Consider the following 14684-nt stretch of genomic DNA (forward strand, 5'->3'; position numbering starts at 1 on the left):
TGAAAAGAACAGGACTCTGTGGCTTTGCCTCTTTAAAAATTCTACTGCTAAACCCTAGACTGCCCTGCCTCCTTGCTATTTTTGTCCACTGGCAATTTCCCCTTGAAATGTTATCATCTAATTCTCCCCCAGGCTTTACTCAACCATGTGTTGAACTGCTAAATTCTGCTTCAGCTAATGCCACCATTCAACATAGAGCAATCTCTTCCTAGTCTCTAGAAACTGGAGAAAACAACAACAATAACTCCCCTTTGACCTTTGAGGCAAATAGCTCTCACAATGATTTTGCTTATAGCAGTTTTGAGTAAAGCCATAAATTACACAGCAAACTTTTAAGAACTCATTGATGCCATATATTTCGTCTTGACAGAACTGGGCACTCTTCAACTGGCCATAATACTGTCACTCCTCAGATTTGTTCCTGAATCTTTCACCTTACCAGGCATAATGCTAGAGTCTTTATATACGTCCAGTTTAACAGTACATCTAATAGGGATAGTGATAGATAATATGAGTAGTAAGAGTATACCAGCCAGATAACTTTAGAGAGATCATTAAATATATTTTGGAACAACAGAATTTATAAACATGTAAATAAAAGTACAAGGCAAAATAATAGAGGCTAAATTATGCCATCATGATAATTTCTATTGAACTGCTTGGTGTACTAGCACTCATAGCACTAAACAAAATAATCTTTAAGAATGGTATAGGGGCTTCCCTGGTGGTGCAGTGGTTGAGAGTCCGCCTGCCGATGCAGGGGACACGTGTTTGTGCCCCGGTCTGGAAGGATCCCACATGCCGTGGAGCAGCTGGGCCTGTGAGCCAAGGCCGCTGAGCCTGCGCGTCCGGAGGCTGTGCTTCGCAGCGGGAGAGGCCACAATGGTGAGAGGCCCGCATACCGCAAAAAAAAAAAAAAGGTGGTATAGACTGTCCTGATCTGGTGGCTTCTTGGTGGACAAAATGCTTTCAAGGGATAAGTCTTTATTTGCTCTGTATATTTCAAAAAGAATATATCTTGTTTAGTACTATAAAGTTCATATGCTGTTTGTGGTGGATTGGATCACTACTCTCCATCCTTCAATCTTCTTGTTATGGCCTCATGGGAGACAAGAGACTTCTTCCCTACCCCTTGGCTTTGGGTTTCTCCATGTGACTGTGTAGGTGAATGGGGTGTTAGTGGATATGATGCAAACAGAGATTTAAAATGTGCTTATGTAATTAATTTTGCCTTTCACCATGAGAAGAATATGCTTTGGATAGCTTCTTGTCCAAGAAGGAGGAAGGCTATGTGGAGCAGATGTGGACCTAACTCATACCTTTGAATCACAACTGAACCCAGCCTTTATCAGTAACGCCCAGCTATCCCATAGATGCATGAGCAAGAAATAAATGCTTATTGTTGAATGCCATTGAAATTTGTGTAGATCTTTGTTATGCAGTGTTATTATGGCAGTGGCTAACTGATATGTTATTATTGCAGAATATTTGTCTTAGTGATTTTATTTCTCACTGAAATAATCCAAGTTGAAGTCTTACCAGTTGGACCTGCCTAGGATTGAACTTCTCAGCCACTTGGCATTATCACTTACATGTCACCAAGGCCATCATGAGAAAACTTTATATTTTGGGAAAAGGGAATGAAAACCTTAGTTTTTGAAACAACACTGTGACAGTTTTTATTGTGGCTTTTAATACTTTTTCAAATGGTATCTTTTTAATAGGGGTTTCACTTTTTCAGAGAATGATCATCATCAGCTGTACATGAAAAGGTACTTTTTCAAAAGATTGCTTGAATACACTTAGGAGTTGTTCACAGTGTGGTGGATCCATTGCTTTTTAGACTTCAGTAGCTTTTTGCTTTTCACAAGCTCATCTTGATTACTTAAGGGTTGTGGTTCTCCACTTTTTCTTTGCAAGAAACTGTTTCTGAGTATAGCATAAAATAAAAGAAGAAATGTTTTATTTCTTGTGATACTTTCGTATGGGCTTGAACAACAAATTTTAGTCTTGGTAAAAGAAGAAAAAATATTTTGTTAATCTATTTCAAATTCACAAGGAGTTGTATTATGAAATGTTCAGTCTTCCAAGTGACAGAAAAGCTGTATCTGTTCCTGGCAGGGCATTGATAAATGGTTCAGATACATGGGGCTTTTAGTTTTCAAACTCATTCTGCGTAGATGATAATTTTCCAATGTATTATGTAGAGATGATGAATTACACTGTTGTAGAAACACTCGTGGAATGGTGTTCTGAGAAGTGTAGACCTATTCAAGTGATTTACTATATCAGTTTTTGAAAAGCAAGACAAAAAACTGAGGGCATAATTTATTTAAATGTTAGGTTTTAAAATAAAAATTAAAAACAAAATTCCTTGATTAGTATTATGGGTTGAAGTAGTAGTAGTAGTAATAGTATTATTATGTTGAAGTCCTAATCCCCAGTACCTCCAAATGTGACCTTATTTGGAAATAAGGTTGTTGCAGATATAATTAGTTGAGATGAGATCATACTGGAGTAGGGTGGGCCCTTAATCCAATGTGACAGGTGTCTGTAAAGAAGACAGTGTGAGGACACAGAGCAAGAATGCTCTATGTCGAGGGAAACAGAGATTGGAGTTATGCAGCTGCAAATCAAGAAATGCCAAGGATTGCTTTTTTTTTTTTTTAAATAAATTTATTTATTTATTTATTTTTGGCTGCATTGGGTCTTCATTGCTGCGCGCGGGCTTTTCTCTAGTTGCGGTGAGTGGGGGCTACTCTTCGTTGAGGTGCGCGGGCTTCTCATTGCGGTGGCTTCTCTTGTTGCAGAGCACGGGCTCTAGGCGCGTGGGCTTCAGTAGTTGTGGCTCACGGGCTGTAGAGCGCAGCCTCAGTAGTTGTGGCGCACGGGCTTAGTTGCTCTGCGGCATGTGGGATCTTCCCGGACCAGGGCTCGAACCCGTGTCCCCTGCATTGGCAGGCGGATTCTTAACCACTGCACCGCCAGGGACGTCTCCAAGGATAGCTTTTGCCACCAGAAGCAAAGAGAAATCATGGTCCTGCTGACACCTTGATTTTGGACTTCTAGCTTCCAGAACTATGAGACAATAAATTTCTGTTGTTTGTTAAGGCAGCCCTAGGAAACTGATTCAATTAGTGATTAGAATTTAAAAATAATCACCCTTTTTGATAGGTGTCATAGTATAAGCACATAAATTAAAAAGTGATATAACATATAAAGTTAGAAAAATAAACAACAGCATCAAAATCATATTTAGACAATACTTCAAAATAATCTTTCTCTTTATACAAATAATATGTAGCTATGGAAGGAATTACAGGTAAGCAAAGCTAAAAAAAAAAAAAAAGGAAAGAAAGAAACTAAAGTTTACCACATGTTCTAACCCCAGGAATAATCATTGTTAAATTTTTTGGTATAGCCTGCCAACATATCTATGTAAGGTAGATCATTTTCTCCCAAATAGGATTATATTATACACACTGGCTTTGTGACCAGTTCTTATTTTTAGCACTGCATCTTAAACACGCCATTTTTTTTAATTTAAAAAATTTTTTGTCCTACTGTAACCTGAAACCACATAAGGAACAGAACTCTAGGAAATGTTGTTCCAAACTTAACCAGGGTAACAATAGAACAACCATATAGTTACAGTTTTTACATTTTTAGCTATGTAAACATGCCATTATTTTTTTAACTTAGAAAAATCAAGTATTTATGCTTCTAATCCTATATCATTAAGTACCTTACAAAGTGCTTCCATAGCCATCATCTCATTTGATAATGAAGGAACATGAATGAAGATAGCTAGAGAAGAGTGGTGCATAGCCTGTTTGCCATAAGCCGGGGAATCAAATTTTAGGGAAGAAATACTGGTTTACCTGTTGGGTTAAACTGAGGGGTAGGAGGAAGAATTGTACCTCTATTTACTGCTACTTCCTCCCCGCTTTGTCCTAAAGCTTGAGAATCAGCTCATGGGGAGCCCAACACAATGGAAAATACAAAACTGTGGAGCAAAAGGAATCTAATGCTCAATAATTAGTCTCTATCCATATTATGTGACCATTAAAAATCATTGTGTGAATGAAGTTTCAGTGGTATTGGAGAACATTCATTGTATATTAGATGAAAATTGGAGTATAGGAATATATGTACCGGGCTTCCCTTGTGGTGCAGTGGTTGAGAGTCCGCCTGCCGATGCAGGGGACGAGGGTTTGTGCCCCGGTCTGGGAGGATCCCACATGCCATGGGGCGGCTAGGCCCGTGAGCCATGGCCGCTGAGCCTGCGTGTCCGGAGCCTGTGCTCCGCAATGGGAGAGGCCACAACAGTGAGAGGCCCGCGTACCGCAAAAAAAAAAAAAAAAAAAAAGAATATATGTACCATATGAGCCCAATTTTAGAAAGCAAAATATATGGATATATGTGCATGGAAAAAAGACTGGAAAGATCTACATGAAATTGTCAACAGTGATTATATTTGGGCTATTGAGTTACAGTTAAGTTTTTAAAAGTTATATAAGGAAAGGACCTTGGGGAAAATTTGCTAAATTCTAAAGAGGTGAAGATGTTTCCGGAATGGACCGAAAATGCCAGTGTTGTATATTTGCACAACACTTTGGTTAACAGAGGTACATATACAGTTGGCAGGTTTGGCTGCTGGGATCTAGCTTAGGTCACCTGAGTGGCATGATCTCTTCTCTACACCATGCAATAATAAAGGGTAAAAGATGAACCTTAGGGAGTCAAATGGTAGGTATTGTGAAAGAAAGAGATAGAGTCTAATTAATAAAAAATATTGTTTATATTTGTTCAACCAATATTTAAACTCCTACTATGTGCCTAGTACTGTACTGGTACTGCTGGAAGGGTTATAAAGAAAATTAAAGGCATGGTGGTTTTCAGTCTGATTAGGGAAGCAAACATGGGCATGTGTTTGCTCATATCAGTCTCTTAGCTCCCTGGCTTATATCTCATGACACTCATCTCTCTTATGAGGACTTATTTGATGTCTGTTTTCCCACTCAGACTGTAATTCCCACGAGGATAGGAATACATGTGTGTTTCATTTTCCTTGGTATCCCTGGACCCTGACTCTCTTGATGTAGGCAGACAATAAACACTAGTTGAATGAATGAATGGGCAACAATGTGAGAGTTTGAGAAGGAGAATAATGCAGGCTAACACAGATGGAGAAGGCCTTGTGGGAAAGATGGAACTTGCACCATGTCTGAAAAATGGCGGATGTGATTAGGAAGGAGAGATTTTTAGGAATGGAAGGGAAAGAATAGGAAGAAACTGCTTTGTAGACCCAGATGGAAGAATGAAGAGTCCAGATGAGCTTTGAATTTTGGGTAATGGGGAGGGAAAACATGGTTACAAGAGATTTACTAAAGGAAAGGGCAAGTAGGACTTAGAAAAAAAAATTACAGAGTGACTGAAGAAGATATATTACGGGTTTTCTTAAAAAGGGCAAATGAAGAAATAGTCAATATTGTAAGTGACTGATTTCTTCAGGAAAGATTACTGTATGAATCATATTATTTGAAGAGTGTGATGTAATTTTAAAAGCTTATATAGTTAGTGCTTCTTTAAAGTTCTAAGAATATTTGAAGGTATCACATGTTCATTGTTCTCTTTTAAACTGTCGATCATAAAGAGTAAATCAACTGTATCATTAATAATAATGTTTTCTAATTGCTGGGAATTGTCAGGAAAGAAGTCATATATTAACTTGTTGTATCTCCTCAATAATCCTATTGTTATTCTCATTTTACATTTGAGGAAACTGAGACACAAAAACATTTGAATAATGTGCCTATAGTTACACAGCTAGTAAGGGGCATACCTGGGATTTGAATCTGGCTTCAGAATCTGCAAGTTTAATCACTGAATTATGCCTATTTATAGTGTATCTATATGATCAATGGATAGTAGCAGAAACTGTAATTTTTAATATAAAACATATTTAAAATTATGTATGTGAATTTGAAAAGGTAAGACTAGGACAGTCAAGGAGTGGATAAATCTATTAAGATGGGTTAGTATTTAAAATGGTGATGGAGATTTTTTGTGAACATGTTCATTCTTGCACATTTGCTTAGAGAAGCAATGTCTAATAGAAATATAATGCAAACCACATATGTAATTTTAACCTAATAGATTAAAAAAGTAAAAAGGAACAGGTAAAATTATTTTGATAATGTATTTTATTTAATGAAGTACATCCAATATGTTATCATTTTAACATGTAGTCAATATACAAACTATTAGAGTTTATTATTTTTAAATTATTTTTTCATACTAAGTCTTCAAAGCCCAATATGTATTTTACACTTACGGCACATCTCAATTTGGATTTGCCTCATGTCATATGTTCAATAGCCAAAGGTAGCTGGTGGCTGCCCTGTTGGTCAGTGTTGGTTTAACAGACTAAATGTCTTAGGAGCGACCCTCTTATTTTTTGCTTCCATGCATTATTCTCAGATTATTCTGAGTTTCTTTGCTTCCTTTTTTTTTTTTTTTTTTTTTTTTGCACGGACATCGAACAGCGTCATTTAGTTTGTCTAAAAGATTTGATGGACTTATTCCAATGTGTTATGAAACCTATTGTGTTAATAGCAGAGCCCAGGAATTCTGGGCTTCCTGCTGCTTTTGAAACTGTATAGATTTTGATTTTTCTGTATGGTGAGTCTGATCTTGTTTTTGATGGATCACTTTAATCACTGAGTCCTCTATTTCGTTTCAGAACCCCTGCTTTCTTTCTTGCTAAGGGAGCCGTGTGGGCTAATGAACCAAATTTACTGGTCTCTTTCTTTTCTTCCACTTGGAAATCTAGTTCTACTTTCAGAGGAATTTCAGCAATATCCATGTCTCTTCTGATAGGTTCTCAGGGTCTACGTAATTAACTTCTTTCCACTAAGCCTGAGGGATCCGTATCTCTGGAGCAATTATTTTCTCCAGAGCTGTTATACTTCTCTGGTGTCTATTTGCCAGAAGTTAGATTGAAGTACACTTAGTGACTTCAAACTGAAATGAGGGCAATGGCGAGCAGTAGTGATAGAAACAGATTACTGAAATAAAGTCTGGAAATCCATGAACATTGCATTTGTGTTGTATAATTCTATTAGCCATCAACTCCACAGGAGGTGCAGATTTATTTTATATATACGCATTTAAAATATGTATTATATAAATATATTTATAAGTATATGCATACAGAAAGTATGCATAAAGAAAACCTAAGAGTTATATTCCTTCACTTGAATTTTAGGAAGTTTTTGGTAATTGGAAGCATTTCAGGAGGTAAACCAGGTTAAATTAACTTACTGAGAATCTAAGCAAATGTGGGAAGAATGTTATTTGTAAAACTAATTTAATAAGACTTCTCTGACTAATAGTTGTTGCAATGAGTGGCATTGACTTGGCAAGAGACTTTAGCCATGTCTTGGTCAGTTAGACGGGATGAAACTTTGTCTGTTAACTACTATAACAACTAAATAGACTGTTGTCTCAAGAGAGTTAAAAGTGTATGGCTCTCATACTAAGTGGCTATGAATAACCAAAAACATTTCTTTTGTGTGTGCATATCCTAACCCTCATTCATTGAGTTTATACAGAATTTCGGGGTTAATCTTGCTACCCACTGGATGTCACTGTTGCTGCACCAAAAATGTCAAATATTCAAGCATTTTTTCAGTCCCCCAAAAGGCACATAAGGAAGTGTCAGTTAGGGATATCAGTGATAATGCTGTGAGATGGGACAGAGAAGACCAATAGCTAGGTTTTTAGGTTGATAATTAAAACGTTAGTCTGTATCAGTCTTTATTTTCACCACAATGACAGTCGACAGAACACTTTCATGTTGAGACTAGAGACTTCTGTGGAGTGACCCAAAGCTGTCTTTGATATCACGGTGGTGTTTTCATCATTTTGAAGCAGGGCAGATGTTTTTGCATCTGCTCCTTTCTGTCCCAATGAGGGTTGAAAGGAGTCTTGCTTGATTGAGTCCCCTTAGATAAGGAATATGGAAATTATATTTTTAACCTTGGTGTGACTGGACTGCTAAGTAACAAGTAGGAGAAAACATCTTTCTTTTGATTGTTTGTGAAAGCTTTCCACTCCAGTGGTATAGAATTCATCCATATTAGAGCTGTCAAATCTTCTCAGGAATTAAGAATGCATTTTTCTGGGTTATTTTCATTTTTATCATTTGTTTACCTCTGGTCAGTTGAAATGCTGTCATTTAGCAGTGTATAAAAGACATGACAAAGCATTGGATTCACAAAAAATTATGGTCCGTGAACTTTATTTCCTGTTTCCAAAGAATTCAAAAAGTTATGTGGAGTTTACATTAGAAGATTTGGATTTAAACTGTTAGAATTAGAAATGAATATATTTAATTTTATATCATAAGGTGATCTCACCTGCCTAGTGTTGACTTTAGTTTGCTTTCTAACAATGCTATATTTAAGTGATTCGGGGATAATATTACACTTACTGCTAAACTCCTTGAGATCATGTTGATGTTTTCTTATTCCTTTCAGCACCTCCAGTGCTCAGCCTGCTGCCAGTCAGGTAGTAGGTATTCATTAATGTTGGTTGGGTTGGATTTGACAACATGCTAAGTGAGGGGCTATTAAGATAGAACAGGCGTGGGCTTCCTCGGTGGCGCAGTGGTTAAGAATCTGCCTGCCAGTGTAGGGGACACGGGTTCCAGCCCTGCTGCGGGAAGATCCCACATGCCACGGAGCACCTAAGCCCGTGCACCACGACTACTGAGCCTGCGCACCACAACTACTGAAGCCCGCATGCCTAGACCCCGTGCTCCGCAACAAGAGAAGCCACCGCAATGAGAAGCCCTCGCACCACAACAAAGAGTAGCACCTGCTCGCCGCAACTAGAGAAAGCCTGTGTGCAGCAACAAGATAATAAATATTTATCACCAAATCTCTCTTTCCTAGCAACCACAAATGGAGGAGGAAATGAGTGTCTAATTTTTTTGAGACCCAACGCAGCCAAAAATAAATAAATAATTTAAAAATTTTAAAGATCATTAAAAAAAAAAAGATGGCATAGTAGATGTCTCTTGTAGCTTTAGGGAGCTTATGATCTAGTTGAGGAGCAGGTATACTGACCACGAACAGTAGAAGAACCCTTTTAGAGCAGTACCATTCATAAGAGCAATATTTTCTTTTTTTAGCTTGAGGGACTTACCCAGTCACAGGGTGTTATAATTTAGAGAAACAACATGTTGAGAGGCAACTCTGCATGAAAACATCAAATACATCTATTTTTAAAATACGAAATATTATATATGTATTATATATACAATATTTTTAAATGTTGTCTTCGTTTATGTGGGCTTCTTAATTTATTGTCTTTGCTTGACTCTTTGAAGTTCCAAGGGGAGAGGCGAATCATTTATGGTCTTACTACTCAAAGGGAGCTCTGCAGACAGCAGCATTGGCGTCACTCGAGGGCTTGCAATCTCGGGTCCCATCTCAGACCTGCTGAATCAGAATCTGCATTTTAACAAGATTCCTAGGCAGCTCATGTGCTCACTAAAGTTCAAGAAGCACGTATTTAGAGGATCCATTATGTTAGCAATAGGTTAAGGAAATGTGGCGGCCTTTTTCTAAAAGAGAACAGGGGTTTATTGTCAGAACAATAAGTACTTACAGTGCTGTTTACTAGAGAAGGATTAATGAAGGGAAACAGAAGAAATGTTAGTGAAGTTTTTCTGAAGCAGTTTGGGAAAGGCTCACCAGCACACTGAGGGAAGCATTCTAAATTGGCAAAGAAATGGAAAAAGTGAAAAACTCCAGACTGATCCTTGCCCCTCTCCAGCTGTTTAATTTCCATAGGGAGGCTGCTCCATTGTTTCTCCAAGGTCAAATGAGCCTTGGTAATTTTTCCTTTTTTTCACCCTCAACCCTGGGGCAACAATAGTTAGAATTTTGCTTCATTGCCAGACACGTATTTGGGAAAAGAGGTTGCTCACTTTGTATAATAATATTTTACAACTTTACTCGCCTCCTCCCACAGATTACTTACATAATGAGAGGACCAAGGACCTCTGGATTCTGCAGAACCTTCCTTTGACAAGATGCCTGTGAATGGTGATGCACAGATGGGCTGGGATGAGCTTAATTCATTATTGCACACACACTATAGCTTTGTTTATTATTAATGACACGGCAGACATTTTCCTTAGCTTTGGAGCTGAATAAAGCAATAACCCCACCATAAGGGAGACAGGAATTGGAACATAATAAATATTTATCACCAAATCTCTCTTTCCTAGCAACCACAAATGGAGGAGGAAATGAGTGTCTAAATTTTTTGAGAGCCAGTGCCAGGAAAACAAAAGCCTTAGAAAAAATTCATTAATCAAGCAGATTGATTGCTGTGGGTTCTAGAAATCTCAGTACGGTTTTTTAATAGAAGGAGATGCAATGACTGAGCACAGTTGAGACACTCTTTGAGACCCACAATCTTGGCCAGATGCCACTTGCAAAAATGACTATCGTCTATCAGGAGTATTAAATAATACAATCTGGTGGCTCTGTTCACAGAACAGTATTATTTTGTTTGTTTCCCAGGGCTGAATACACAGTATAGCAACAAAGCCATAAAGCTGCGTTGTCTCACACAGCAGTTGAGTTCACTTCAAGGAATTTATTAATTCATTGGAATTGTGTTTTAAAGATTATATATAAATAGAGGTGTGTCATGCACATTTTTTTTTTTTTTTTTTTGCTTTTCCTCGTATGGAATAGTGCTCTTGAAGGAGTCTGAGGTCTTTCAACTCTGTCAGAAGAACAGCTCAGCTTCTCTAGGACCAGGAACCACTTTCGTCAATTCATGCATTTCATTGCCATTGTTTAGTGCTAAAGAAGAAAAGACAGAACTACTATGGGTTTCTGGTCCTATCACTGTAACTGATAATCCATGTGACTTTGAACAAGTTGTTCTGCCCCTTTGAGCCTCAGATTCTTCGTTTGCTAAATGATGGGGCTCCCTGAGACCCCGTCTGGTGTTGGACTTCTGACTCTACACCTCCATTGCTAGCCTTGGTTTTCTTATCTGAACCCCTATGTTTGACCACCCATATAACTTTGGCATCATTACTCCCAAATGTATTTTTATTTGTAATCTTACTCCACTCTATCTTCTTTTTTATTCACCTGAGCTGTATTTTAGCTTTGTTTTATATTATTTGATGTTCATCGGTAATCCATGAAATAGCTGTCATTTGGCATCTGTGTCAGTGGATATGTAATAACTTCAGTTAAGGCAAGTAGCACAACTGCTACTGGTATCCCACTGAATTTTCTTTGTGACCGTGTTTTTTTTTTTTTATTAGTTTCTGCTTTATAACAAAGTGAATCAGTCATACATATACATCTGTTCCCACATCCCTTCCCTCTTGCGCCTCCCTCCCTCCCACCCTCCCTATCCCACCCCTCCAGGCGGTCACCAAGCACCGAGCTGATCTCCCTGTGCTATGAGGCTGCTTCCCACTATCTATCTACCTTACGTTTGGTACTGTATATATGTCCATGCCTCTCTCTTGCTTTGTCACAGCTTACCCTTCCCCCTCCCCATATCCTCAAGTCCATTCTCAAGTAGGTCTGTGTCTTTATTCCTGTTTTACCCCTAGGTTCTTCATGACATTTTTTTTTTTCTTAAATTCCATATATATGTGTTAGCATACGGTATTTGTCTTTCTCTTTCTGACTTACTTCACTCTGTATGACAGACTCTAGGTCTATCCACCTCATTACAAATAGCTCAGTTTTGTTTCTTTTTATGGCTGAGTAATATTCCATTGTATATATGTGCCACATCTTCTTTACCCATTCATCCGATGATGGACACTTAGGTTGTTTCCATCTCTGGGCTATTGTGAATAGAGCTGCAATGAACATTTTGGTACATGTCTCTTTTTGAATTATGGTTTTCTCAGGGTATATGCCCAGTAGTGGGATTGCTGGGTCATATGGTAGTTCTATTTTTAGTTTTTTAAGGAACCTCCATACTGTTCTCCATAGTGGCTGTACCAATTCACATTCCCACCAGCAGTGCAAGAGTGTTCCCTTTTCTCCACACCCTCTCCAGCATTTATTGTTTCTAGATTTTTTAATGATGGCCTTTGTGACTGGTGTGAGATGATATCTCATTGTAGTTTTGATTTGCATTTCTCTAATGATTAATGATGTTGAGCATTCTTTCATGTGTTTGTTGCCAATCTGTATATCTTCTTTGGAGAAATGCCTATTTAAGTCTTCTGCCCATTTTTGGATTGGGTTGTTTGTTTTTTTGCTATTGAGCTGCATGAGCTGCTTATAAATTTTGGAGATTAATCCTTTGTCAGTTGCTTCATTTGCAAATATTTTCTCCCATTCTGAGGGTTCTCTTTTGGTCTTGTTTATGGTTTCCTTTGCTGTGCAAAAGCTTTGAAGTTTCATTAGGTCCCATTTGTTTATCTTTGTTTTTATTCCCATTTCTCTAGGAGGTGGGTGCAAAAGGATCTTGCTGTGATGTATGTCATAGAGTGTTCTGCCTATGTTTTCCTCTAAGAGTTTGATAGTTTCTGGCCTTACATTTAGGTCTTTAATCCATTTTGAGCTTATTTTTGTGTATGATGTTAGGGAATGATCTAATCTCATACTTTTACATGTCCCTGTCCAGTTTTCCCAGCACCACTTATTGAAGAGGCTGTCCTTTCTCCACTGTACATTCCTGCCTCCTTTATCAAAGATAAGTTGACCATATGTGCGTGGGTTTATCTCTGGGCTTTCTATCCTGTTCCACTGATCTATGTTTCTGTTTTTGTGCCAGTACCACACTGTCTTGATTACTGTAGCTTTGTAGTATAGTCTGAAGTCAGGGAGCCTGATTCCTCCAGCTCCGTTTTTCGTTCTCAAGATTGCTTTGGCTATTCGGGGTCTTTTGTTTTTCCAAACAAATTTTGAAATTTTTTGTTCTAGTTCTGTGAAAAATGCCAGTGGTAGTTTGATAGGGATTGCATTGAATCTGTAGATTGCTTTGGGTAGTAGAGTCATTTTCACAATATTGATTCTTCCAATCCAGGAATATGGTATATCTCTCCATCTATTTGTATCATCTTTAATTTCTTTCATCAGTGTCTTATAATTTTCTGCATACAGGTCTTTTGTCTCCTTAGGTAGGTTTATTCCTAGATATTTTATTCTTTTTGTTGCAATGGTAAATGGGAGTGTTTTCTTGATTTCCCTTTCAGATTTTTCATCATTAGTGTACAGGAATGCCAGAGATTTCTGTGCATTAATTTTGTATCCTGCTACTTTACAGAATTCATTGATTAGCTCTAGTAGTTTTCTGGTAGCATCTTTAGGATTCTCTATGTATAGTATCATGTCATCTGCAAACAGTGACAGCTTTACTTCTTCTTTTCCAATTTGGATTCCTTTTATTTCCTTTTCTTCTCTGATTGCTGTGGCTAAAACTTCCAAAACTAAGTTGAATAAGAGTGGTGAGAATGGGCAGCCTTGTCTTGTTCCTGATCTTAGTGGAAATGGTTTCAGTTTTTCTCCATTGAGGACGATGTTGGCTGTGGGTTTGTCATATATGGCCTTTATTATGTTGAGGAAAGTTCCCTCTATACCTACTTTCTGCAGGGTTTTTATCATAAATGGGTGTTGAATTTTGTCGAAAGCTTTCTCTGCATCTATTGAGATGATCATATGGTTTTTCTCCTTCAATTTGTTTATATGGTGTATCACGTTGATTGATTTGCGTATATTGAAGAATCCTTGCATTCGTGGAATAAACCCTACTTGATCATGGTGTATGATCCTTTTCATGTGCTGTTGGATTCTGTTTGCTAGTATTTTGTTGAGGATTTTTGCATCTATGTTCATCAGTGATATTGGCCTGTAGTTTTCTTTCTTTGTGACATCTTTGTCTTGTTTTGATATCAGGGTGATGGTGGCCTCGTAGAATGAGTTTGGGAGTGTTCCTCCCTCTGCTATATTTTGGAAGAGTTTGAGAAGGATAGGTGTTAGCTCTTCTCTAAATGTTTGATAGAATTCGCCTGTGAAGCCATCTGGTCTGGGCTTTTGTTTGTTGGAAGATTTTTAATCACAGTTTCAATTTCAGTGCTTGTGATTGGTCTATTCATATTTTCTATTTCTTCCTGAGTCAGTCTTGGCAGGTTGTGCATTTCTAAGAATTTGTGACCATGTTTGTTGAGTGATGTTTGTACCTGCTTCATCCTTTGGGGCTAGGTCCTCACGGATTAAGGAAAAAATCTTAAGGAAATACTCTTGTAGCTTCCTCCACAAACGAGAAAAGACAAAGGGGATGACTGATAGAGATAGGATAGAAACAAACCCATTAGTTCTAACCATATCTTGTTCAGCATTTGTGGTCTAATGTCTTTCCTACATATTACATGTAGAAATGTCTATTAAAGGGAGGGCTTCCCTGGTGGCGCAGTGGTTGAGAGTCCACCTGCAGATGCAGGGGACATGGGTTCGTGCCCCGGTCTGGGAAGATCCCACATGCCGCGGAGCGGCTGGGCCCATGAGCCATGGCCGCTGAGCCTGCGCGTCCGGAACCTGTGCGCCGCAACGGGAGAGGCCACAACAGTGAGAGGACCGCGTACCGCAAAAAAAAAAAAAAAGGGAATATTTGTCTCT

The sequence above is a fragment of the Hyperoodon ampullatus genome (genome assembly GCF_949752795.1).
Source record: "Hyperoodon ampullatus genome assembly, chromosome: X".
Lineage (NCBI taxonomy): Eukaryota > Metazoa > Chordata > Mammalia > Artiodactyla > Ziphiidae > Hyperoodon > Hyperoodon ampullatus.